The sequence below is a fragment of the Lissotriton helveticus genome, chromosome 1_1 (genome assembly GCF_964261635.1).
Source record: "Lissotriton helveticus chromosome 1_1, aLisHel1.1, whole genome shotgun sequence".
In the NCBI taxonomy this organism is placed as follows: Eukaryota; Metazoa; Chordata; class Amphibia; order Caudata; family Salamandridae; genus Lissotriton; species Lissotriton helveticus.
Window position 1 is genome coordinate 51,302,662 of NC_136057.1, and position 27,984 is coordinate 51,330,645.

The 27,984-nt window shown below is 53.2% G+C and overlaps 1 protein-coding gene across 1 annotated transcript in view; it reads left to right on the forward strand.

The window, feature by feature from the left end:
- Positions 1-13,330: 13,330 nt before the first annotated feature.
- The window catches only part of LOC144767363 (uncharacterized), a 52,110-nt gene continuing 37,456 nt past the window's right edge, over positions 13,331-27,984 (forward strand). The window contains 1 exon segment of the mRNA XM_078650833.1: positions 13,331-13,347. The gene's annotated coding sequence lies outside the window, so the exon portion shown is untranslated.

Below are 27,984 nucleotides of genomic sequence, written 5' to 3' on the forward strand. Positions count from 1 at the left end.
AATTTGATGTGACGCTGTAGCTGGGTGAGCATGGCGTCAATGAAAGTGTGGAGGCAGCGTGACATGGTGGGCTGGGATATCCCCCCAGCAGCCGCTACTATCCCCTGGAAACTCCTGGAGGCCAGGAGGTGCAGGCTACACAATACCTGCACATGTGTAGGCACCGCATTGGTACGGCTTGTTGGGTGCTGCATCAGGGGGTCAAGGTCCTGTATTAGCTGCATTATCATTTCCCCATTCAGCCTATATTTTGCATATATCTGCTCTCTGGTTTGGGCCAGCAAGGTGACCCGCTGGAGGAAAATTCTGTCCTGGATCCTGCGTCTCCTCTGTGCTGCTCGCTGCAGCCTTCGACGCCTCACCACCATGTACATTCCTGGCATTGTGGCACTCCACATGCTGTTGCTGGATGTCCTAATGTGTGATTGGTCAGGCCTGAACCTGTTGCTGATTGGCCAACAGTTTTTCAAATGTGATTTTTTCATGGCTTTTATGGTTACCACCTGGTTTGAGTTCTCCTTAATTTGCGCCGCGCAAACAGCGATTTTTGGGTTTTTCGCTATTAGCGATTTTTAATGAATGCCGATAGCGATTATTTAGCGAAATCGCAATTTTTTTCGCAGAATCCGTGGTTTGTCGCAATTTCCGATTCGCAAATGATAGGCTACCGGGATTGTGCGATTTTTCTTGTGATTTCGCTATTATGTGTTAGCGATGTCGCAGTTTTTATGTTGAATGCCGATTTCGTCAATTGCGCCCGCAATTGCTTTCTCGCAGCGATTGCGGGCGCAATTTCACTTCATGAATATGGCTGCTTGTTCCTGACGCTGTGTATATGAGCGGCTCACTTTCCGCATGGGAGTTATGGCTCAGAGGCGGTGTTGTTGGGCAGTGGTCGGGTGGTGGCGTGTTCATGGAGCGCAGTGTTTTCGGTGGCGTGCATGCTTGCTCAGCACCGGCGGAAGCAGATGTGCTCAGTGCAAGTTAGCCTGGGTTTTCCACGGATGGCTCCAGCTGACTGGATTCACAGGAGGGTTCAAGTGTCAGGGAAATATGGTTTTACCTCTTTCCATAAGTATATGGCAGAGGACTGGCAGGCATGATGGGCACTCTGTAAGGGTACCCTTTAAGTGGTTAGTGAAACTTGTGAGGGAGAGGATGTGGCACAATGGCCAGAAGTGCCAATTTTGGAGCGGGGAGTCCGGTTCAATCCTCAGTGCCGGCTCAACATCCGTGAGGGTGAGAAGCGCATCCTATCTCCCCGTGCCTATTTACAGCACCTATATATTGCAGGAGTGACGGATTACGCGAGCTGCAAAAATCCGGGTATTAGAGGTAACGGATTCCTCATGTAAGCCAATGAACAGTTAGTGACCGGCACACTTGCTTATTTGGTATCACATTTATATGCAGCCCACTGCAGCCTCAACAAGGTTTTATCAAATGGTGCAGGGGACTGTTTCTCTCTTACACGATTGTTGGTGAAAGGGCCAGGATACATGGATATCCACCATTACAATATGGCTTGCTGGATTGGTTAGCAGTCTGGGCGTCTTTGTTCACTAAATTGGTTTCGCCCATTGTTTGGGAAGCGCTTCCAGCTTAGGCGCTGTGACTCCGGAAGTGACTTTCGATTGGCTTGTGGTGCTGGCAGTGTGGTGTTGGTATATTAGTCTGGTCGTATGTGCTCCCCTTTAACCATTAACCCCTTCCATGCTGATGTTATGTTATGTTATAAAGGGTTTTATAGCGCGCTCTGTTACTAACTAGTATCCTGGCGCGGCGGAGAATGTGGGACGGGCTGCGGGGAAGGAAGAGAGATAGCGGGGAAGGCAGAGAGGCAGTTACATGACCACATTAAATAGATACGTTTTTAACCCTTTCTTAAAGCAGGTGATAGTCTGGGCTGCGCGGAGGTGGAGCGGGAGTGCATTCCAGGCTCTGGCAGCCCTCACAGAGATAGACTGGCCCCCCAACCTGGAGAACTTAAATCTGGGCATAACCATCTTGCACTGATTGGCAGATCGTAGGGAGCGGTTGGGGACATAGAGAGAGAACCGTTTTCTCAAGTACAAGGGCCCGAGCTGATGGATAGCTCAAAAAGAAAGAACCAGTGCTTTGAACATGATCCGCTGAGCCACCAGAAGCCAGTGGAGGCTGCGCAGGTGGGGGCGGACGCTAACCCTCCTGGGCACATTGAACAGGAGTCTCGCAACCGCGTTCTGAATCACCTGCAGCCGTTGAATCAGGTAAGATGGTAAGCCACTGAACAGAGCATTCGCGTAATCGAGCCTAGAGAGAATGAGGGCACGCGACAAAGTCTCTTTGGCCTTTCTCGGGAGAAATGGAAAGAATCTACGTAAGGCTTTTAGCGTACCAAAACAGACCCCAGTGAGTCTTTTGATGTGGTCCTCAAACTTCAGGTCACTGTCAAACCAGACCCCCAGGTTCTTAGCTGGGCCCCCCATAGATTTGGGGCAAGGCAGGTCCGGTGGCCAAAGAAGGTCTCTAAAGTTGTCGGGAAAGGATCCATAAAAAAGTACCTCGGACTTATCTTCATTGCATTTAAGCTGTGCAAGTGCTAACCAGCGGAAGACTGATAAAAGGCAGTGCTGAACCGCCGAAGTATCCAGATTGTCCCCTGGCCAAGTGAACAGAAGTTGGGTATCATCGGCGTAGGCCATTATTTTTGCCCCCAAATGTTCCGCCACATATATCAGGGGAGTCAGATACACATTAAAAAGCAAGGGGCTGAGAGTAGACCCCTGCGGGACTCCAGTGCTGAGTTTCCAAGGCAAAGAGGCATGCAGTGGCATCCAGACCTATTGCGTCCTGTTATTCAAGAATGACGTCAGCCAGTCAAGAGCCGATCCGGCAATGCCAATCTCAGCCAATCTGGTGAGGAGAAGCCCATGGGGCACCGTATCGAAGGCGGGAGAGAGGTCTAGTAAAATCAGAACCGCTCTGCCACCTCCATCCAGGCACTCCCGAACCGCCTCTGACATCTCCACCAGAGCAGTTTTGGTGCTATAGGCAGCCCGGAACCCTGATTGAGCGGGGTGCAGTGCCTGAGATGACTGAACAAAATGGTCCAATTGGCGAAATGCAATTTTTCGCAAACTTTAGCCAGTGCCGGCAGCAAAGATATAGGCCGGTAGCTGGATGGGGTAGCAGGATCCAACCTGGCCTTTTTGAGAAGTGGCAAGAGTTTAGCCTGCTTCCAGCAGGTCGGGACGGTCGCAGAAAATAAAGAGAGGTTCACAATCTGGGTGACCTCTCTACATACTGTAGCAGCTACCCCCCCAAGCACCCTGGCTGGACACGGATCCACAGGAGACCCCGACTTCAGGGACTCGAGTACTGCAAGGATATCTGATTCAGCAGAGGGAGAAAAGACGGCGAACTGATCAGCAGGTTTAGACACAGGTAGGGAAGGAAGTGCAGGTGAAGTCTTATGGCTATCACTGACAACACGCAAATCCTCCTGAATCTTAGCAATTTTCTCTATAAAAAAAGAGGAGAGCTCTTCACACCATTGGTCAGATGACGGCGACAAAGGTTGCGCAGCACATGGAGAAATAAAGCTCTGGACGATGGAGAAAATGTATTTGCTGTTGTTGTTCGCCTTTTCAATCCTCCCTGTGTAATAGCGACTCTTTGCTGTACTAATCGCAGCATAGTAGTCCTTCTGGGCAGCTCGCAGAGCAACCTTCGCCTCAGGCAGGGACGCTTGCCTCCACACCCGTTCGAGTTTCTTGCAACCTAATTTTAGTTCCCATAGGGTGTGGGAAAACCATGGTTTCGAGGGGAAAAAACGCATCCTGCGGATGCAGTCCTGGTTAACAGAGGCTGCTGACCCCTGTTCCACCCATGTATTAAAAGTGTTAATAGCCTCACCTATCTCCGAGGCCAGGAAAGGACGGTCTCGGGATAGGGAATCAGCCAAAGTGACTAAGTTAATCCTCTGGGGATGGGTGGTTGAAAGGGCGCCCCCGCCCCTATGGATTTTTCCAAAGACCAGGAGAACCTGATCAACTCATGGTCCGACCACGTCACCCTCTCAGGGTAGGTCATTATAATATCAAAATTGAAGCATACCAAGTCTAAACAGTGACCACCCACATGGGTTGGAGATTCAACCCGTTGTGTGAGTTGAGCTAAGGTCAAGGCCTCACCTAGGCGTCTAGTCTCTATGGAGTCTGAAACATCAACATGGATGTTGAAGTCCCCTAAGAGAAGAAACTTCAAAAATCTCAGGGCATGCGGTATAATGACCTCCTCCAAGGTCTCAATAAAATGCCCGGCATATCCCGGAGGCCGGTACACCAATGTGCCTCCCAAAGTAAAGTGCGGGTTAAGCAAAAGAGAAAAATGGAGCATCTCTGCGTCCCCCTGATCTTCCTGGGGTTCACAGGAAAAGACCCATTTATCCCTAAAAATCACGGCAACCCCGCCCCCTCTGCCCAGTGGGTGGTCCGTCCTCGTGATCTTAAAACCCCTGGGGATAGCTAGCTCCACCACTGGGGCGCAAGTATCATTGAGCCAAGTCTCAGTAATAAAAAAAAGGTCCAGCTGGTTTTCCGCCAAAATCTCAAAAACATCGGCTGCATGCTTAACCAAAGACCTAGCATTAATTAGCCCCGTTCGCATCTGCGCAGAGTCAGTACTTTCTCTGCCGAAACAGCTGAGAGTAGGATGGAAGCGAAAATTGCACACAGGGCATGCTTGAGAAACGCTATCAGCGATCCCCCAAAGACTTCCAACTCCACAGCTTGGGGCATTGAGATCTATAAGATCCTCGCGTGAATACCTTATTCTAGTGGGCTGTTGCATCCGAGCCAGAGGGGCAGGGAGTCTCGCACTAGGCACGTCCGGGACACGGACCGGCACAGACGGACGCTCCTTCGGCGTGCCCGCTGCGCGCGACCGCTGCGCGTCCGAAGGAGCATTGCTATTTATAGCCCAAGCCCCTCCCCCGACTAGACCGCTGCCTACGGTCACGCGGGGAACCGGGACTCAGGGCCCCCGGCCGTCATGCATCACGATGCTCGTGTGCTGATGACGGCTGGGGTCCGTCATAAACCAGCCCACTCTTTAAAAGTGCTGCATAGTGGCAAAATCGGCACAGCATGCAAGGGGTTAAGCGCCTCGTTCTGATGGTCAGCACTATGCACCTGCCACATAATCTTTCATATCCAGCATGAATTGCAGATTGAAATTAAATGAAGTCATAGATGTTATAGCTCAATTAGATCAACAGTTACTAAAACGCAACAACATGGATTCACATGCAGTGGAAGGTCCTTTGCAAAACTCACTGGTAATCTTTTGTTCCCTTATCCAGTATTTATTTAGTTGTTAAACAGGTACTAAGGTGGGGACATCTTTGGTAGTATTTCCATGCCTGAAAGTATGAAGTGACAAAGTAATAGTGTCCCAGGTTGTGCAACATTATGCAGCTTAAAAGGCTTTCATGCACAGAGTTTAGTCAGCACCTATTACAATAAAAATTATCCGCTCCAGAGGCACGCGATGACCAGGGGAAAGCAAGAGGGTAGATTGCAAGAAGGCTTAAACCGAGGATATTTAGGAGCTAATGTCCAGGGGAATAATCCCCTTTTGCTTAAATCCACAATGTGAGAAAGTCACCCTGGACTTCCAAAAAGTGCTGCAATGAACTACTAATGGTAAACTACAGCATCAAGTTTACCTGTGCTAAATTTGACCAGGCGGTTTCCGGTGCTCGGCAACGTCACTTAATTGTCAACGCCAGCGATGGTGACCGTTCACCACAAGTTGGCGCTGTCTCTCTATTTTAGAGATGACCACAACAACAGGCAATTATTAATTCAATAAACATTAAAATTACTATGGCCTGCCGCCCAAGACATTCTTATAGCAGTGGAGGCCTGGAATAGTCTGAATTGTCACACTTGCACAAGTGTTATGGTTAGACGCTGTGATGTTACTAGGATTGGCAGCAGGGCAGTAGCAATGTGGGGTGCAAACTGAAGTGGCCTCCTGACGTGAGCCTGGCTATAATTTTCTACAAATTAAGCACTTAGCGTTTGAAATCTGTAAGGTCATTGGGCACAGCTGGGCTGCTGTTAGGTCAACGATATTTGGGCGTGTCCTTTCCAGCTCAGGTCTCAAAAGAGGGGGGTAGTCACATGGGCAGAGCTCCTTGCTGTAATCAGCGCACAAGTCTAATGCGTGTTTAATGAAGGCACGGCATAGCACAAGACCGGCAAAATTACTTACATCCGCCAGTTACCTTCAATATACCTGCACGCCCATTTCTCACACTTCCGGGACATCCCCAAGGTCCTGCCCCACTAGATGAGTGCTACACTTTCTTATGGTTGGTTGGACCCTTAGTGCCACATGAGGGCACACGATACAGCCTAGAGCTGAGGGACCCCCACTGGGTCTGCGCGCCCCGCTTCATTTCCAGGCACAGGTGGGAGGGGAGATAGATATAAGTACCTCTCCCGCCTACCTGGCATCTTTTTTGGCCGATACCCTTCACGCCGTTTCTCTCCCTACCGCTTACCTGGCATACATTCAGGGGGTGGGAGAGGCGTTTAACTTGTTATTTTGTGTTGCAGGCGGAATACAGGGCGATCCAAAGGCTGAAAAGTACACAGGGGTACCCTCTTCAGGAGCACAAGGGTGCAAATGCTAAATATCCCCAGGAAGTCCTTGTGGTGGACCCTGGAGAAGCAATGGCCCCCTGCTAGTCCTATGGATGGTTGTAAACCTGAGCAACAAGGGGTTGCCTGGAATGCTCCGTCCCCTCAGGGGGAATGAGTGGAGGGGTGGACGGGCAGTCCACCGGTGGGAGGGGTTTCCCCTCCCACAAAGTTGGTAAGCACTGATTGGCTAGGTCCACGGTGCAATTTGGTTCATCGGGTGGGCAGGGGGCAAAGGGGCTGCCTGCCCTTGGATCGCCCGTAAGCTAACCCACCATGTTGGCATATTTTGGTATGCACATAAACCTGCAGCAATTTTCTCCACGAAAAAAGATGTCTTGTCTGTTTATTTCATCAGGAGTTTTCCGCATGTGTGATGGGGAATGTGTTGCCAATATCGGCACTATGATTTGGGAGCAGCTCGGCCCCATGTAATAAAAGGTCCAGAGGGAGAGGCGAAGAGCTTTAAAGAAGACTTTCCCTCAAGAGAAAGCCTGTGCCGTTGACGGCGGAAATGCCCTTCTGTGTGGACCGGAAGTATTGCGATAAAGCCAAGTTCTGAATCAGCGGTACCTACGCATTAAATCCTTGGCAACCGAGGTACTCTAGTCTCATCATTAATGGGGCTTGGAAGATACGTTATTGAGAGGCAAAAGACAGCAAAAAGGATATTTGGTCTGCAAATTGAAGATGAGGGAATTGTCCGAATAGATGCCAAGACTGTTCACCCAGCTTGTTGTGGGTGAACAACCTTTACAACGAAACTTTTACAACGCACTACCATTACAACGCAACCATTACAACGCAAACCATTACAACGCATGGCGCTGGGGGGCACTCTAGGATAGGGAATAAGTTTAATTTACTATCCAACACCTTCCCTAGTATCCACGGGGACTGGAGTTGGAATAGTAAATTAAACTTTTCCCTATCCAGCACCCCAAAGCGATATGCGTTGTAAAGGTTTGCGATGTAAAAACCACGTTGTAAAGGCATGCGTGGTAAAAGTATGCGTTGTAACGTAATACATCCCTTGTTGTGCCACCAGCTCTGTGACCAGACTTCTAAGTTCTTTCAGACTTCAGAAGAGGAGGCCTTCTACCTGGTGAGTGTTTCATTTAAGGCATTATGATCATCCCAGACGTTTCCAGATATCAGGTGTAAAACCAAGCAATGAAGTGAACAGAAATCCAACAATATCAGAAATTACACCCTTTTGAGAAATGAGAAGCTGCAAAGGGATCTTGAAAATGCTGCAAAACTCTTGAAATTGGTTTCTAAGAATGACTGTTGCATAATTGCAAGATGTGACTTCACGGCACTATGAGTACATAAGTTAGACCCTCACAGTGCCAAATAGGGCTCAGTTCTGTTTTCTCTGGTTACACACACCCACACACTCAATCCGCAGTAATTGCCTTAAGCAACTGAGTTCTCATAAGGGAAACATATAAGAAAAAAAGAATGGATTTTCCCATCAATTTAGCCTGATAACAGGGCGGGAGACAAGGCTCTCAGGGTCTTTAATCACTGCTGCTGCTAGTAAGTAAGTTGTCATCCCAATCGACCTGTCTGGTGACGACGATGGTATGGTTGTCAGCCACAGCGGCTGGGTCACCTCAATGCCCTTGAAAGGCTGTTCCATTCACCTGGGTTGGACACAGGGCACTGCAGCCCAGCCCCTACTGTCACTACACATGTAAGGGCAAGAGAAGGGTTCAAGTGTTTGCAGACCCCATGCCGGGTGAAATGTTCTAGGGGGAAGACTGCTGAGGCTAGTGTTGCCACCTGGCCAGTTTTCTACCAGCACCAATGGTACCGCCTGGTACTAAAATAAGAAACATCACAGAAAGTTGGTATTTTTACCCATTATCTGTACATACTTCAAACAGCAAATAGAAATAGAAAGCACTTTTAACTGTCCTCTGGTGCTTAGATAGCAATATTATGATTAACAAGCATTTACAATGCAACAGGTCTTGCATTTATGCGAGTTTGAGCTATTGGCATTGTAAATGTATTTATGTTTTGGTAAATAAAACGCATTGTCATTTACAATGCCAATAGTTTAAACTTGCAGTAAATGCAAGACCGATTGCATTGCAAATGCTTGTTCAATATGGCGTCCCGGTTCTTGCCAGCTCTCTTAACCAATGCTCATTTGTACTAACAGCTTCCGTACAATTGGAGAAAAAGCTCTAACTGCTGCGTTCTTACAAGTGTACGTAAAAGGTGTTGAACATTACTTTTTCCCGCTGAGAAAAAAAGATGGCTATTGACTGGAAAGTATGTCTGTCAAACATTTAAGAACGTTCACATTGTGTACTGTAAGCTGTCATTCCAATTTAACTAGAGATTAATAAAGTTTAAACAGTTTAATTAAACAGTGTAAGTAAAGATGCCCCATCTCCCACTCTAAGATGGAGGCAAACCGTGACTGTACATATTGCAGAAGAAACCATTCTCGTTCATTAAAGGAAGGAGACTACTCAAGGTTTAAACAAGATTTACTCTTCTTGCTGGTGTTTAATAACCATCTCCCCAAATTCACTTCTACTGAGTGCCTATTTAATGGTACACTATTTTCAGTGGTTTCAGATTACAGTGGAGGCGTGAATGCAACGTCCAGATGTGCACTGAGCGAAGTCCTTTGCAAAATCTCCCCTGGATTTGAAGCAGAGGATTTCTAAATGAGCTTCAAGGGAGAACTGGGGACCAAACAAGGGCGGACCCAATGATTTTCCATGTTATTCAAGGGTATGAAACAATAAACAGAGGCCAATTGTTTTGTATAGTGTGCTCCCACAAGCCAAAAGGTCCCATGCCCTTCTGTGGAATGTCTTGTTCCAGCTTGGATTTCAGCCATTTTTTAATCTTACTGAGGCTACTTTTCGCTATTTGCACAACAAGAGGCTTTTAGACGTTACATAGCCTCATCTGCACCTACCCCTTAACACCACACTGCCTCGATCTCATACATAGACACTAAGTCCGTGCAACAACCAAAGCCTCTGTCTCTCTTATAAGAATAGAGAACCTCGGAAATTACACGTCAGTCTCACGTACACCCAATATCCAGGCGCCTACGCCCTACTGGCTAGTACTGGTTCCCTTACAAATTCCAGAGTCTCAAATTATCAGTCAGAACTGGGATGCCTGGATATTCTGCAGCCTCAATCACATGTACATAAATAAAAGTTCCTGGACATTCCGCTGCATAATTGGACTCGGGACATCCCACCGGCTTAATCTCAACTGCTAGGAATCGAGCCCACCCCTCTCTGTACGTTCCAGGCCCTAAATCCAACCTGTAAGAATTTGGGTAAAGCCTGTGCTATTTACCTGTGGATAATCCCCTCTTAACACTTTAGAAAGGCCAATTCGTAGGCTTTTGGACGTCAAGGCTGGTTTGATAACCCGTGGTTGCCTTAAGCATGAAAGGGAAGACCAGTCGTCTGGGGCTTTGTTCTTCTTGGTGTTACATAATCAGAGCGTGCCATGTCGAATCCTGATGATGACACAACTAAGGAGACTTGGATGAGGTATTATTCCCTGGCTGAGGATAATGATAAATAGTTTTGATCTGTACAGTAGTGCAGCTGCCATGCCAGTGCGTCCCCCAAGCCTGCAAAGCTAAGGTCTGATTCAGATATTGGTGATTGTATAGAGCCTTCCGAAAAAAATGGCTTTACCATTTCGTTTTGGAGGATTACATTTTACTACCCTTATCTCTAACAAAGCCCAGTACTGTAGCAACACCGTTACCTAATTTTCTGGGTGCAAGCCTGTGACAAAATGTTGAGAGAGAAAGTCATCTCATCTTAGAGGTAATGCCCTTGTAACTCGAATCAGACTCGACCTTCAGTATCAAAGCCTCACTCCCACCCCCTACCGTACCTTCGATGACAGAATAGAAATAAATGTGACCCCTTTAAAAGTGCTGTTATACAGGTCTCATTTACATGACAATGAGACCATTTCTCATGTACATATTTCTTGAATTCATCCTCATTGAACTATGATTTCTGACATTTTTGCCTGAACCGGTTTCCCAAAGTAACTTCCCAGGCTTGGATTTTCAGAGTACTGGCAATGCCTGGAGTCTTTCTGAACAACTACGTAAAGCAAATATCAAAATCAACAGGAGAATTTGGGAACGGTTTTCAAAAGTTTAGTTTTTTTGCATAAATAAAAAATATCGAAAAGAAAACCGTAATGGCTCCACCTGCTTCTCTCGAAGCATGCACGTGCCATCCTCCTGGGAGGACCATACCACACCCATAACTGTGCAAACACTTCATACATTCCTAGGAAATAGCAAATGTACACAGCAAATACACAGGCTGCGTTAGAGGCCAACACCAGAGTCCCTAAAACTCGAGCAGACCAGGCCCTGCAGCAAAACTGACCCTAAACATGCAGCACACTCCACTGAGAACAGCAATGGACACCGAGAGCGAGGCCTGGAACGCAAAAGAAACGCTAAACATGCCTCCTAGAACAGCTAGAGCGAGGCCTGACACGCAAATCGGATTTCCAGGCGGGAGAAAGGAGAGGCGTGAAACGCACGAACTGCCTGGAAGGGACGGAGAAGCAAAACAACAGAGCGGGCTGCGGAGTCTGCACTCAGGGAGGAAAGACGAGAGCTTGAGCCGGAGGTGAGAGGGACGGAGGGGGACACAGGGAGGAAAGACGAGAGCTGGAGCCGGAGGGGAGAGGGACGGAGGGGGACACAGGGAGGAAAGACGAGAGCTGGAGCCGGAGGGGAGAGGGACGGAGGGGGATACAGGGAGGAAAGAGGAGAGCTTGACCTGGAGGTGAGAGGGACGGAGGGGATACAGGGAGGAAAGACGAGAGCTGGAGCCGGAGGTGAGAGGGACGGAGGGGGACACAGGGAGGAAAGACGAGAGCTGGAGCCGGAGGGGAGAGGGACGGAGGGGGATACAGGGAGGAAAGACGAGAGCTGGAGCCGGAGGGGAGAGGGACGGAGGGGGACACAGGGAGGAAAGACGAGAGCTGGAGCCGGAGGTGAGAGGGACGGAGGGGGATACAGGGAGGAAAGACGAGAGCTGGAGCCGGAGGTGAGAGGGATGGAGGGGGACACAGGGAGGAAAGACGAGAGCTGGAGCCGGAGGTGAGAGGGACGGAGGGGGACACAGGGAGGAAAGAAGAGAGCTGGAGGTGAGAGGGACGGAGGGGGATACAGGGAGGAAAGACGAGAGCTGGAGCCGGAGGTGAGAGGGACGGAGGGGGACACAGGGAGGAAAGACGAGAGCTGGAGCCGGAGGGGAGAGGGACGGAGGGGGACACAGGGAGGAAAGACGAGAGCTGGAGCCGGAGGGGAGAGGGACGGAGGGGGACACAGGGAGGAAAGACGAGAGCTGGAGCCAGAGGAGAGAGGGACGGAGGGGGACACAGGGAGGAAAGACGAGAGCTGGAGCCGGAGGGGAGAGGGACGGAGGGGGACACAGGGAGGAAAGACGAGAGCTGGAGCCGGAGGGGAGAGGGACGGAGGGGGACACAGGGAGGAAAGACGAGAGCTGGAGCCAGAGGAGAGAGGGACGGAGGGGGACACAGGGAGGAAAGACGAGAGCTGGAGCCGGAGGTGAGAGGGACGGAGGGGGATACAGGGAGGAAAGACGAGAGCTGGAGCCGGAGGTGAGAGGGATGGAGGGGGACACAGGGAGGAAAGACGAGAGCTGGAGCCGGAGGTGAGAGGGACGGAGGGGATACAGGGAGGAAAGACTGAGAGCTGGAGCCGGAGGTGAGAGGGATGGAGGGGGACACAGGGAGGAAAGACGAGAGCGTGAGCCGGAGGGGAGAGGGACGGAGGGGGACACAGGGAGGAAAGACGAGAGCTGGAGCCGGAGGGGAGAGGGACGGAGGGGGACACAGGGAGGAAAGACGAGAGCTGGAGCCGGAGGGGAGAGGGACGGAGGGGGACACAGGGAGGAAAGACGAGAGCTGGAGCCGGAGGGGAGAGGGACGGAGGGGGATACAGGGAGGAAAGACGAGAGCTGGAGCCGGAGGGGAGAGGGACGGAGGGGGATACAGGGAGGAAAGACGAGAGCTGGAGCCGGAGGGGACCGGGACGGAGGGGGATACAGGGAGGAAAGACGAGAGCTGGAGCCGGAGGAGAGAGGGACGGAGGGGGACACAGGGAGGAAAGACGAGAGCTGGAGCCTGAGGTGAGAGGGATGGAGGGGGATACAGGGAGGAAAGACGAGAGCTGGAGCCGGAGGTGAGAGGGACGGAGGGGGACACAGGGAGGAAAGACGAGAGCTGGAGCCTGAGGTGAGAGGGATGGAGGGGGATACAGGGAGGAAAGACGAGAGCTAGAGCCGGAGGTGAGAGGGACGGAGGGGTCACAGGGAGGAAAGACGAGAGCTAGAGCCGGAGGTGAGAGGGACGGAGGGGTCACAGGGAGGAAAGACGAGAGCTGGAGCCGGAGGGGAGAGGGACGGAGGGGGACACAGGGAGGAAAGACGAGAGCTGGAGCCTGAGGTGAGAGGGATGGAGGGGGACACAGGGAGGAAAGACGAGAGCTAGAGCCGGAGGTGAGAGGGACGGAGGGGTCACAGGGAGGAAAGACGAGAGCTGGAGCCGGAGGGACGGAGGGGGATACAGGGAGGAAAGACGAGAGCTTGAGCCGGAGGTGAGAGGGACGGAGGGGGACACAGGGAGGAAAGACGAGAGCTGGAGCCGGAGGTGAGAGGGACGGAGAGGGATACAGGGAGGAAAGACGAGAGCTGGAGCCGGAGGTGAGAGGGATGGAGGGGGACACAGGGAGGAAAGACGAGAGCTGGAGCCGGAGGTGAGAGGGATGGAGGGGGACACAGGGAGGAAAGACGAGAGCTGGAGCCGGAGGTGAGAGGGACGGAGGGGGATACAGGGAGGAAAGACGAGAGCTGGAGCCGGAGGTGAGAGGGACGGAGGGGGACACAGGGAGGAAAGACGAGAGCTGGAGCCGGAGGTGAGAGGGACGGAGGGGGATACAGGGAGGAAAGACGAGAGCTGGAGCCGGAGGTGAGAGGGACGGAGGGGGATACAGGGAGGAAAGACGAGAGCTGGAGCCGGAGGAGAGAGGGATGGAGGGGGACACAGGGAGGAAAGACGAGAGCTGGAGCCGGAGGGGAGAGGGACGGAGGGGGACACAGGGAGGAAAGACGAGAGCTGGAGCCGGAGGGACGGAGGGGGATACAGGGAGGAAAGACGAGAGCTGGAGCCGGAGGGGAGAGGGACGGAGGGGGACACAGGGAGGAAAGACGAGAGCTGGAGCCGGAGGGGAGAGGGACGGGGGGGGACACAGGGAGGAAAGACAAGAGCTGGAGCCGGAGGTGAGAGGGACGGAGGGGGACACAGGGAGGAAGGACGAGAGCTGGAGCCGGAGGTGAGAGGGACGGAGGGGGACACAGGGAGGAAAGATGAGAGCTGGAGCCGGAGGTGAGAGGTGAGAGGGACGGAGGAAAGACGAGAGCTGGAGCTGGAGCCGGAGGTGAGAGGGACGGAGGGGATACAGGGAGGAAAGACGAGAGCTGGAGCCGGAGGGGAGAGGGACGGAGGGGACACAGGGAGGAAAGACGAGAGCTGGAGCCGGAGGGGAGAGGGACGGAGGGGGACACAGGGAGGAAAGACGAGAGCGTGAGCCGGAGGGGAGAGGGACGGAGGGGGATACAGGGAGGAAAGACGAGAGCTGGAGCCGGAGGGGAGAGGGACGGAGGGGGATACAGGGAGAGCTGGAGCCGGAGGGGAGAGGGACGGAGGGGGATACAGGGAGGAAAGACGAGAGCTGGAGCCGGAGGAGAGAGGGACGGAGGGGGACACAGGGAGGAAAGACGAGAGCTGGAGCCGGAGGGGAGAGGGACGGAGGGGGATACAGGGAGGAAAGACGAGAGCTGGAGCCGGAGGGGAGAGGGACGGAGGGGGATACAGGGAGGAAAGACGAGAGCTGGAGCCGGAGGGGACCGGGACGGAGGGGGACACAGGGAGGAAGGACGAGAGCTTGAGCCGGAGGGGCGAGTGACAGAGGGGATACAGGGAGGAAAGACGAGAGCTGGAGCCGGAGGTGAGAGGGACGGAGGGGATACAGGGAGGAAAGACGAGAGCTGGAGCCGGAGGGGAGAGGGGAGAGGGACGGAGGGGATACAGGGAGGAAAGACGAGAGCTGGAGCCGGAGGGGAGAGGGACGGAGGGGGATACAGGGAGGAAAGACGAGAGCTGGAGCCGGAGGGGAGAGGGACGGAGGGGATACAGGGAGGAAAGACGAGAGCTGGAGCCGGAGGTGAGAGGGATGGAGGGGGACACAGGGAGGAAAGACGAGAGCGTGAGCCGGAGGGGAGAGGGACGGAGGGGGAGAGGGACGGAGGGGGACACAGGGAGGAAAGACGAGAGCTGGAGCCGGAGGGGAGAGGGACGGAGGGGGACACAGGGAGGAAAGACGAGAGCTGGAGCCGGAGGGGAGAGGGACGGAGGGGGATACAGGGAGGAAAGACGAGAGCTGGAGCCGGAGGGGAGAGGGACGGAGGGGGACACAGGGAGGAAAGACGAGAGCTGGAGCCGGAGGGGAGAGGGACGGAGGGGGATACAGGGAGGAAAGACGAGAGCTGGAGCCGGAGGGGAGAGGGACGGGGGGGGGACACAGGGAGGAAAGACAAGAGCTGGAGCCGGAGGTGAGAGGGACGGAGGGACACAGGGGGGAAAGACGAGAGCTGGAGCCGGAGGTGAGAGGGACGGAGGGGGACACAGGGAGGAAAGACGAGAGCGTGAGCCGGAGGGGAGAGGGACGGAGGGGGATACAGGGAGGAAAGACGAGAGCTGGAGCCGGAGGGGAGAGGGACGGAGGGGGATACAGGGAGGAAAGACGAGAGCTGGAGCCGGAGGAGAGAGGGACGGAGGGGGACACAGGGAGGAAAGACGAGAGCTGGAGCCGGAGGGGAGAGGGACGGAGGGGGATACAGGGAGGAAAGACGAGAGCTGGAGCCGGAGGGGAGAGGGACGGAGGGGGATACAGGGAGGAAAGACGAGAGCTGGAGCCGGAGGGGACCGGGACGGAGGGGGACACAGGGAGGAAGGACGAGAGCTTGAGCCGGAGGGGCGAGTGACAGAGGGGATACAGGGAGGAAAGACGAGAGCTGGAGCCGGAGGTGAGAGGGACGGAGGGGATACAGGGAGGAAAGACGAGAGCTGGAGCCGGAGGGGAGAGGGACGGAGGGGATACAGGGAGGAAAGACGAGAGCTGGAGCCGGAGGGGAGAGGGACGGAGGGGGATACAGGGAGGAAAGACGAGAGCTGGAGCCGGAGGGGAGAGGGACGGAGGGGATACAGGGAGGAAAGACGAGAGCTGGAGCCGGAGGTGAGAGGGATGGAGGGGGACACAGGGAGGAAAGACGAGAGCGTGAGCCGGAGGGGAGAGGGACGGAGGGGGAGAGGGACGGAGGGGGACACAGGGAGGAAAGACGAGAGCTGGAGCCGGAGGTGAGAGGGATGGAGGGGGATACAGGGAGGAAAGACGAGAGCTGGAGCCGGAGGGGAGAGGGACGGGGGGGACACAGGGAGGAAAGACAAGAGCTGGAGCCGGAGGTGAGAGGGACGGAGGGACACAGGGGGGAAAGACGAGAGCTGGAGCCGGAGGTGAGAGGGACGGAGGGGGACACAGGGAGGAAAGACGAGAGCGTGAGCCGGAGGGGAGAGGGACGGAGGGGGATACAGGGAGGAAAGACGAGAGCTGGAGCCGGAGGGGAGAGGGACGGAGGGGGATACAGGGAGGAAAGACGAGAGCTGGAGCCGGAGGAGAGAGGGACGGAGGGGGACACAGGGAGGAAAGACGAGAGCTGGAGCCGGAGGGGAGAGGGACGGAGGGGGATACAGGGAGGAAAGACGAGAGCTGGAGCCGGAGGGGAGAGGGACGGAGGGGGATACAGGGAGGAAAGACGAGAGCTGGAGCCGGAGGGGACCGGGACGGAGGGGGACACAGGGAGGAAGGACGAGAGCTTGAGCCGGAGGGGCGAGTGACAGAGGGGATACAGGGAGGAAAGACGAGAGCTGGAGCCGGAGGTGAGAGGGACGGAGGGGATACAGGGAGGAAAGACGAGAGCTGGAGCCGGAGGGGAGAGGGACGGAGGGGATACAGGGAGGAAAGACGAGAGCTGGAGCCGGAGGGGAGAGGGACGGAGGGGGATACAGGGAGGAAAGACGAGAGCTGGAGCCGGAGGGGAGAGGGACGGAGGGGATACAGGGAGGAAAGACGAGAGCTGGAGCCGGAGGTGAGAGGGATGGAGGGGGACACAGGGAGGAAAGACGAGAGCGTGAGCCGGAGGGGAGAGGGACGGAGGGGGAGAGGGACGGAGGGGGACACAGGGAGGAAAGACGAGAGCTGGAGCCGGAGGTGAGAGGGATGGAGGGGGATACAGGGAGGAAAGACGAGAGCTGGAGCCGGAGGGGAGAGGGATGGAGAGGGACACAGGGAGGAAAGACGAGAGCTGGAGCCGGAGGAGAGAGGGACGGAGGGGGACACAGGGAGGAGAGACGAGAGCTGGAGCCGGAGGTGAGAGGGACGGAGGGGGATACAGGGAGGAAAGACCAGAGCTGGAGCCGGAGGTGAGAGGGACGGAGGGGGATACAGGGAGGAAAGACGAGAGCTGGAGCCGGAGGAGAGAGGGACGGAGGGGGATACGGGGAGGAAAGACGAGAGCTGGAGCCGGAGGTGAGAGGGACGGAGGGGGATACAGGGAGGAGAGACGAGAGCTGGAGCCGGAGGTGAGAGGGACGGAGGGGGACACAGGGGCGAAAGACGAGAGCTGGAGCCGGAGGAGAGAGGGACGGAGGGGGACACAGGGAGGAAAGACGAGAGCTGGAGCCGGAGGAGAGAGGGACGGGGGGGGATACAGGGGGGAAAGACGAGAGCTGGAGCCGGAGGTGAGAGGGTCGGGGGGGGATACAGGGAGGAAAGACAAGAGCTAGAGCCGGAGGGGAGAGGGACGGAGGGGGATACAGGGAGGAAAGACGAGAGCTGGAGCCGGAGGGGAGAGGGACGGAGGGGGGGGATACAGGGAGGAAAGACGAGAGCTGGAGCCGGAGGGGAGAGGGACGGAGGGGGACACAGGGAGGAAAGACGAGAGCTGGAGCCGGAGGGGAGAGGGACGGAGGGGGGGGGATACAGGGAGGAAAGACGAGAGCTGGAGCCGGAGGTGAGAGGGACGGGGGGGGGATACAGGGGGGAAAGACGAGAGCTGGAGCCGGAGGTGAGAGGGACGGAGGGGGATACAGGGGGGGAAAGACGAGAGCTGGAGCCGGAGGTGAGAGGGACGGGGGGGGATACAGGGGGGAAAGACGAGAGCTGGAGCCGGAGGTGAGAGGGACGGAGGGGGATACAGGGGGGAAAGACGAGAGCTGGAGCCGGAGGTGAGAGGGACGGGGGGGGGATACAGGGAGAGGGATGGAGGGGGATACAGGGAGGAAAGACGAGAGCTGGAGCCGGAGGTGAGAGGGACGGAGGGGGATACAGGGAGGAAAGACGAGAGCTGGAGCCGGAGGGGAGAGGGACGGAGGGGGATACAGGGAGGAAAGACGAGAGCTGGAGCCGGAGGGGAGAGGGATGGAGGGGGATACAGGGAGAGGGATGGAGGGGGATACAGGGAGGAAAGACGAGAGCTGGAGCCGGAGGTGAGAGGGACGGAGGGGAACACAGGGAAGAAAGACGAGAGCTGGAGCCGCAGGTGAGAGGGATGGAGGGGGATACAGGGAGAGCTGGAGCCGGAGGTGAGAGGGACGGGGGGGGATACAGGGAGAGGGATGGAGGGGGATACAGGGAGGAAAGACGAGAGCTGGAGCCGGAGGTGAGAGGGACGGAGGGGAACACAGGGAAGAAAGACGAGAGCTGGAGCCGCAGGTGAGAGGGATGGAGGGGGATACAGGGAGAGGGATGGAGGGGGATACAGGGAGGAAAGACGAGAGCTGGAGCCGGAGGTGAGAGGGACGGGGGGGATACAGGGAGAGGGATGGAGGGGGATACAGGGAGGAAAGACGAGAGCTGGAGCCGGAGGTGAGAGGGACGGAGGGGGATACAGGGAGGAAAGACGGAGAGCCGGAGCCGGAGGTGAGAGGGACGGAGGGGAACACAGGGAAGAAAGACGAGAGCTGGAGCCGGAGGTGAGAGGGATGGAGGGAGTACAGGGAGGAAAGACGAGAGCTGGAGCCGGAGGTGAGAGGGACGGAGGGGATACAGGGAGGAAAGACGAGAGCTGGAGCCGGAGGAGAGAGGGACGGAGGGACGGAGGGGGATACAGGGAGGAAAGACGAGAGCTTGAGGTGAGAGGGACGGAGGGGGATACAGGGAGGAAAGACGAGAGCTGGAGCCGGAGGTGAGAGGGACGGAGGGGATACAGGGAGGAAAGACGAGAGCTGGAGCCGGAGGGGAGAGGGACGGAGGGAGATACAGGGAGGAAAGACGAGAGCTGGAGCCGGAGGTGAGAGGAATGGAGGGGATACAGGGAGGAAAGACGAGAGCTGGAGCCGGAGGAGAGAGGGACGGAGGGGGATACAGGGAGGAAAGACCAGAGCTGGAGCCGGAGGTGAGAGGGACGGAGGGGGATACAGGGAGGAAAGACGAGAGCTGGAGCCGGAGGAGAGAGGGACGGAGGGGGATACGGGGAGGAAAGACGAGAGCGGGAGCCGGAGGTGAGAGGGATGGAGGGGGACACAGGGAGGAAGGACAAGAGCTGGAGCCGGAGGGGAGAGGGATGGAGGGGGACACAGGGAGGAAGGACGAGAGCTGGAGCCGGAGGAGAGAGTGACGGAGGGACGGAGGGGGATACAGGGAGGAAAGACGAGAGCGTGAGCCGGAGGTGAGAGGGACGGAGGGGGATACAGGGAGGAAAGACGAGAGCTGGAGCCGGAGGTGAGAGGGATGGAGGGGGATACAGGGAGGAAAGACGAGAGCTGGAGCTGGAGCCGGAGGGGAGAGGGACGGAGGGGGATACAGGGAGGAAAGACGAGAGCTGGAGCCGGAGGTGAGAGGGACGGAGGGGATACAGGGAGGAAAGACGAGAGCTGGAGCCGGAGGTGAGAGGGACGGAGGGGGATACAGGGAGGAAAGACGAGAGCTGGAGCCGGAGGTGAGAGGGACGGAGGGGATACAGGGAGGAAAGACGAGAGCTGGAGCCGGAGGGGAGGGGGACGGAGGGGGATACAGGGAGGAAAGACGAGAGCTGGAGCCGGAGGTGAGAGGGATCGAGGGATATGAATAGATCATGTAAAGGAGAGAAAGGTCAAGATTAGCCGAGCTGTGGGCGGCTGGTGAAACAAGGGAGGGGAGGTTGAAGTGCATGCCAATAGACGCCTCAAATTGCATTTTCTACAATGGAAGTCAATGGGGAATTTTCATTCTCCCGATTTTTTTATTTTAAATCTCGCACGTCCCTGTCCTAAAATGTTGGCATGTATGGAAGTGTGTGACGAGAAAAGTGGGGATGGAGGAGAGAATGGAGCCTGAAGGGGTTTGGGACACAGGCATTAAAATGCACATGAGCGAGGTGGTGCTTTTCAGCACAAAGTGTCCGATAAAAACATGCACGTGCGCGCCCCTGCTCGTGCTCGTGCCAATACTCTATCACTCCACAAAGTATTTCTTTTATTTTATGCGTTTTTATATAGCGCAGACTTTACCCGAAGGTGTCGGAGGCTTCACAAAGGAACAGAACTGATACATGAGAAGAAGATTACAAGTGAACAAATTACGAAAGCAAACGTTAAGTTACATGAGGCAAAAGTGACAATTGTGCAGGTATCAAGAGCAAACAAAATACAAGAGGTAGCAAATGGTACGTTACAAGAGGAAAAAAAGTGAGTGTGTATGTTTCAAAAGCATACAAAGTACTAGTAGAGGTATAATACTGCAATAAATGGCAGATACTTGAAACCCAAGAACAAACGTTACTTTACATGAGGCAATGGTGGCACTTGTGCAAGTATCAAAAGCACACAAAAGAAAATACAAGAGGTAGCAAACGATGCATTGCACGAGGAAAAGCGACGTGTGCATGTTACAAAAGAGTAGACAATACAAGTAGAAGTATAATACTGCAATAAATGGCAGATTCTCAAACCACAAGAACACACTGGGAAGGCACTTCTATAGTCCATGTAGAACAGAATTTCCTATAATAGAAGGTCTTCCTTCAGATAATAGAGAGGGCGTGAATTACATTTGGAAGTGTCTTTGAAGGAGGAGAGCTTTGGAGGTCAGATTTGAAGGCCTGGGAGGAGGTGGTGGTCCGGAGCTGAGGCGGAAGTGAGTTCCAGAATCTCACCACGTTGCCTGAAAAGGATTGGGTCATCGATCTTTCCTTCTTGAAGGTGGGAGGTTCAAGCAATAGATTTTCCGCATTACTTGATGGTCTAGAGCCTCCAGAGAGATTCAGTTTATTCGCCAGGTAGTGAGGAGAGGAGTGCAAGGCTTTGTGGGTGATACAGGCAGTCTTGTAGATAGATCTTGCCTCGATGGAAAGCCAACGGACGGTGGATAAAATGGTCGCTTCTTTTGACCCCATATATGAAACCACCTGCTGAATGGAGAGCAGATTTAAAGGGGGACAGGTGGGATTTGAGGAGCACAGTAAGAAGAGATTTGCAGTAGTCCAGTCTGGAGAAGACCAGGGTTTTAAGGTCACGCTCCGGGATGAAGCGACATATCCCCCAAAGAAGGCGTAGTTGGTATCAAGCAGACTTTGCAATGGAATTTATGCGGGAGAGTATATTGAGTTTTGTGTCGAGTATAACACCAAGGGATTTTGCGCTGTGGACAATGATGGGTTTATTGTTAAGTAGATTCATCTGACCCATCCATGATTGAACCGGGGGAGGAGAAAGTGAGGAGGGGAGGAGGTGGAATTCAGTTTTAGAGGGATTCAGAATCAGTTGATGAGTTAACATCCAGTTTTGAATGGAGTCGAGAGTAGAGCTTAGGATGGAGAGGTCGTGAATGGAGGCAACCTTGAGGTAGATTTGAGTGTCTTCCGCATAGAGATGATAGTGGATCCCGGATTTGATTAGGAGATTTCCCAATGGTTCTAAATAGAGATTGAACAATGTGGGTGCAAGTATAGAGCCTTGAGGAATACCTTGACCTACCGCCAAAGGAGATGAAAGACTATTCGCTATTTTGATCATTTGGGATCTATCAGAGAGGAAAGAAGCAAACCATTTAAGCACAGTGCCCTCCATGCCCATTCTCTGTTGAAGAGTGTTAAGGAGAGTATTGTGATTGACAGTGTCAAAGGCTGCAGAAAGGTCAAGGAGAATAAGAAGACAAGACTCCCCAGAATCGAGTATCCTCAGAGCGTCATCAATCACTTGCAGCAGGGCTGTTTCAGCGCTGCAGTTTTGAATGATGCTGGACTGGAACTTGTCAAGAAGATCATTGTCCTTGATATGACAAGAGAGTTGTTTCGCTACACAGCTTTATGTGATTTTCGCAAGAAAAGGTAGTTAGTGATGGGGCGGAAGGTGAGGTCGTTCGCATCAGCAGTGGGTTTGTTAAGCAGAGGGGTGACCTGCCCAGTTTTGAAGGAAACAGGAAGGGCGCCTTGACAGAGGGAGAGGTTAACCAAAGTGGTCCAATAGGACAGAGAATGGGTATAGAACTCAATGGCACTAGGGACGGGATCAAGAGAATGGTTAGATGGCCTTGTTTCGAGGATGCATTTGAGGAGGGCATCTTCGGAGATGGGGTCAAAGTTCTGCCAAATGGCTAAGGATTTGTGCTCCACTGGAGGGGTAGAATGACTGACCTGATTCACAAGTGATTTCACTTTTTCATCTAAGAATATAGCGAATTCCACTGCTTTCTTTGTAGAATCCTCCAACTTGGATGTTGGGGGAGAGCAGTTTGGATTCTTGATGCAATCCAATAGTTTTTTGGGTCTATTTTTGGCTGAGCCGAGGAGGGTTCTGAAGTGCGTCGCTTTGCCAAGGAAGATGTGCTTGTAGTACTCGGATCTTGCTGAACGAAGCGTGGCCAAATTATAGGTGGAGGGCGCTTGTCTCCATTGTTTCTCCAGGAATCTTAGGTACTTCCTTTCTTCATAGAGGGATTTGTTGAACCAAGGTGCTGAGGGAGTGGGCCTTTTCTTTTTGCTTTGGAGAGGAGCGACGTTATTGATTTCGACTGCAAGGACTGTGAGGCATTGGGAGGTGAGTTTGTTAACATCTAGGTTCGGGTCTAGCCTTGGAAGTGCTAGCAAAGCTGATTCACAGAGGGTAGCAAAGTCAATATTTTTAGTGTCACAGAACCAGGAGGTAGCCCTTAGGTTGGCAGAGAGTGTGATGGGTGAAGGGAGAATGGGATGAGGAGGTGGTCAGACCAGTCTACATGAATAGGGGTAGCGGTAGTAAGCATGCCTGTTTTCGAAATTACCCTAGTCCAGGATTGAGCCCTTATTATTATTATTATTATTATTATTATATTTCTTATATAGCGCCAGAATCGACCCCCGAAGGGGTATCTCCGCGCTTGCCTTGGGAACCCGTCCTGGTTTTTCCCTGTGAGATAGCCCCTACAGGGCATCCCCAAGGTGAAAGCCAGGCATCCCGCCGCGGGGGGGCCGTTGTGTTTCTGTGCAGTGTTGGATAAGATCATTTGCAGAGAGGAAAGTGGCCAGCAAATTCGCAGAAGAGTCTTGAGACGAGCCCCAGTGGAGATTGAAGTCACCCACGAAGATCTGATTGTCACTTTGCGAGTATTGGTCGCTAATGAAGTCAGTGAGTTCCTTCATAAATGATGGGCTGCTACAAGGCGGGCGGTAAATGGCATGGAATCTGAGGGGTGAGTGGTGGTGCAATTGAAGTTCAAGGGATAGGCATTCAAAAGTGAGGAAGGAGCTGTTAAGAAAAGCCTTAAGATGAAGGGATTTTCTAAAGATGACTGCAACACCTCCCCCAACGTTGTCAATTCTGTAATTTCTAAATATAGAATAGCCTGTGGGTACTAGGAGATCAAACATAGAGTGAGCGGTATCGTTGAACCAGGTCTCTATGAGGAAGAGCATGTCAATATTGTGAAGTATGATGGTGTCGGAAATTTCAAGTTTGTGTTTTATTGCAGATCTGCAGTTGTGGAGTAGACAGCGCAGCTCTGTTGAGACTGTTTTGGTGACGGGGGCACTTGGGCTATGAGGGGTGATAGCGATATTGTACTTATACGAGGGTGCTCGGGAGTGTTTAGGTGGATGAGTGGTTCTGACAGAGGAGATGGTCGGAATAGTGTAGATAGTAGGGCTACTTGGAGATGAAAGTGGAAGAACGGTGGCGGTTGAGGGCTTGTGTGAGTTAGCAGTGTTTGCAGACGACAGGTTATGCTTGGCTATTATGGGGGCGAGGTGCATCTTGTGGGAAAGAGTGTTTTCCAAAGGAATTGAGGTGTACGGAAAAGTGGAAATCTTGGAGCTTAGAAGTGAAATGGTAGCTTCAAGTTGGGAGATGGAGGTGATTAGAGAGCCTAGCTTATTTTCCAGAGAGTAGGGCAAAACACGGCATGTTGGGTGGCTCGATGGAAACATGAGGGGGTGCAATTGGCAGTGAAAGGCAGTGGGAAGTCGGGGGACTGGAGGGGAGTTTGGGTATAGGGTTCAGAGGTGGGGAAAGGTGGTGGTTGAGAGTGGGCGTTGGTGCATCAGAGGTGAAAGGAGAGTTGTCTTTGTTGGTGTTGCAAGAAGGATAGGAATTAAGGACATAATTAGGGGGAGGTAGGTGAGGAGCGAGGCAGTGGGGTGGAGGGAGAGGGGAGGAATGTGTGGAGACCTAGGAATGAAGGAGGTTTGGGAGGAAGGGAGGGGAGGGAGTTGGAGAGGTCCTGTATGCTAGGTGAAGTGGCTGTGAGGAAACGGCATCTGGCGGAGTGAGGGGGGTGGGGAGATAGGGAAGTTGAAGAAAGGAAGTGGTTCTGCTAGGCCCGAGGGAGGAAAAGAGAAAGGGTTACCAAGGGGGAAAGGGGGTAGCACAGTATGGGGGAAAGAGAGATTCAATGGGTTTGTCGAGAAATCGGGGTACATAGCGAAGGGAGGAAGGGGAAGAGGAGGGAATAAGGGAGACATAAGGAAAGTTAACTAGTGGGGAAGGTTGGAGGAGAGGTGGACTAAAAAGGGGGGTGGCAGGTGGGGAAAGGGGGGAGGAGATGAGGTTGGATGGTGCAGTTTAGCCGAGGAGCGGATTAGCTAGAGGTCCGGCTGAGGTGATGAAAGGGCAGGGGGGGCATACTGTGAGAGGAGAAGAATGGGAGAGGAGGGCACAGGGGATGGGGAGGGAAGAGGGTTGACCTGTGCCTCCCAAGGGTGCAGCCTATTGGAGTGTAGGTGGGTCAGGGGCGGAGAGAGGGAGTAATGGGTGGAGCTAGATGAAGAGTCAAGGGACAACCCGGTCACAGGGGAGGGGAGTAGGGAAGAGGTGGTCAAAGAAAAAGAGACGGGGGTCTTTGGCTTGGATCATGACTGTACCATTGTTATAGAGTGAGATAGTCAGGGAGCTGTTGAAACACGCAGAGGGGGAGATTTGTAGCTGTTTCCCATGAGGGATAGAGGAGGAGGAGGTGACGTTAAGGGAGTTATGTAAGCTGGTGGACCAAGAGGGGATGTCATGAGTGAAGAAAATAAAATCGTTTTTGAGCCTCCCATAACGACCATTGTAAAATTGATTTACAAAAAGGGAATCAGGGAAACATTCCATGGTGTTATGCTTGAATCGTTTTGCTGCAGCTTTAGTCAGGTAAGGAGGATGAATGATTTTTATAGCAATTAATTCCAGACTTGAGTGGTGGCCATGTTGGGAAAATGAGGAGGAGGAGGAGGGTGGTGGGGATAAGAGAGGGGTGTTATCAGGAAGGCGGTGGTGAGGACAAGTATAAGGACAGAAAGGGGGCACATATTCCAGACGTCGGTGAAGATATCTGAACTAATGTGCAGTTTGGGAAGTGAGGCGATTAGGGACAGGTTGTTACTTCCGAGCAAGAGAAGATGGAGGAACAGATTCCAGTAGTTGAGAAAGCGTTACTGCTTGGGAGTCTCTATGATTCCGTTAGTATTATGATGGACCCTTTACCTAGGTAATCACATAATATCCATGGTGCCACCTGGCACTAGATCATATTTTCAAGGGAATTGTTTACACATGACAGGGCTAACTGGACCACTGTCAGAACCATCACAGAGCAAACTTAGTAAGAGTAAAACAGATCATAAACGTACAACCAATAACCACTGGTAATCATTGTACCTAGCATCAGCCTGTAACAAAAACCACATTAGGCACCAAACACATTGTATGCCCATAATCTTAGCAGTCTGCCCATAATCTTAGCAGTCTATTATTAGACCCTAACCTCCTAGGTATCACGAACATTAGGGGCATAAAGCACAGGGTGGAACATAATCTCACTAGCATAAACCATAATATGCAAGATAGTCTCATAATCATAAAAAAAACACATTTAGAGGTAACTAGGACTGGGTGCATAGATCATACTACATGAAATACATTTCCTGGCACCACATAATCACATTAGGGCCTGGCGCCCAACAAACCTCCCAGCCCCCTGACCTCCCAGTCCCCCTGGCCCATCACTAACATTAGGGGCATAAAGCACAGGGTGGAACATAATCTCACTAGCATAAACCATAATATGCAAGATAGTCTCATAATCATAAAAACTACATTTAGAGGTAACCAGGACAGGGTGTGTAAATCATACTACATGAAATACATTTCCTGGCACCACATAATCACATTAGGGCCTGGCGCCCATCAAACCTCCCAGTCCCCTTGGCCAACTGGCCATCTCAAATGGGCTCCGTGGATGGTCCGTGTCAGTTGAAGTTTGCTGGGGGGGAGGGGGAAGCAAAGGAGACAGTCGGAGAGTAGTTACTCAGGCACCGCGATGCGCTGGCTCCCCAGTGAGCCATTCCAACGGGGAACCTTGGGCAGGCCCACCAAGTCAGTCAGTCACTCTCTCTCTGTCAGTCAGTCACTCTCTCTCTGTCAGTCAGTCAGTCACTCTCTCTCTGTCAGTCAGTCACTCTCTCTCTGTCAGTCAGTCACTCTTTGTCAGTCAGTCTCTCTAAGTCAGTCAGCTAGTCTGTTTGTCAGTCTGTCAGTTTCTCTCTGTCAGTTACCCTCTATCAGTCACTCTCTGTCAGTCTCTCTGTCTTTCTCAGTCAGTCTCTCTCAATCAGTATCTCTCTCTGTCAGTCATTCTCTGTCAGTAAGTCTCTCTCTCTCTCTTAGTCCGTCAGTCTCTCTCTCTCTCTCTCTGTCTCTCTGTCAGCCTCTGTCAGCCTCTGTCTCTCTGTCAGCCTCTGTCTCTCTGTCAGCCTCTGTCTCTCTGTCAGCCTCTCTCTCTCTGTCAGTTTCTCTCTCTGTCAGTTTCTCTCTCTGTCAGTCTCTCTCTCTCTGTCAGTCTCTCTCTCTCTGTCAGTCTCTCTCTCTGTGTCAGTCAGTCTCTCTCTCTGTGTCAGTCAGTCTCTCTCTCTGTGTCAGTCAGTCTCTCCCTCTGTGCCAGTCAGTCTCTCTCTGTGCCAGTCAGTCTCTCTCTGTGCCAGTCAGTCTCTCTCTCTCTCTGTCAGTCAGTCTCTCTCTCTCTCTGTCAGTCAGTCTCTCTCTCTCTCTGTCAGTCAGTCTCTCTCTCTCTGTCAGTCACTCACTCTCTCTCAGTCAGTTAGTCTCTCTGTCAGTCTCTCAGTCAGTCTCTCTCAGTCAGTCATTATCTCTCTTGTCAGTCTCTCACCAATCTCTTTCTCCACTCTCTCTCTACTCTCGCTCTCTCCTTTTTCTCTCTCCACACTCTCCCTCCACTCTTCCTTCTCTCCAGTCTCTCCACTCTTTCTCTCTTCAGCTCTCTCTCTCCTCTCTCCCTCTACTCTCTGTCCTCTCTCTCTCCATTCTCTCTCCATTCTCTCTCCATTCTCTCTCCATTCTCTCTCCATTCTCTCTCCATTCTCTCTCCATTCTCTCTCGCTCTCTCGCTCTCTCGCTCTCTCTCCCCTCTCTCTCTCTCCCCTCTCTCTCTCTCCCCTCTCTCTCTCTCTCCCCTCTTTCTCTCACCCCTCTCTCTCTCACCCCTCTCTCTCTCTCCCCTCTCTCTCTCTCCCCTCTCTCTCGCTCCCCTCTCTCTCTCTCCCTCTCTCTCTCCCTCTCTCTCTCTCCCCTCTCTCTCTCTCCCCTCTCTCTCTCTCCCCTCTCATCTCTCTCCTCCCCTCTCTCTCTCCCTTCTCTCTCCCCTCCCTCTCTCTCTCCCTCTCTCTCTACTCTC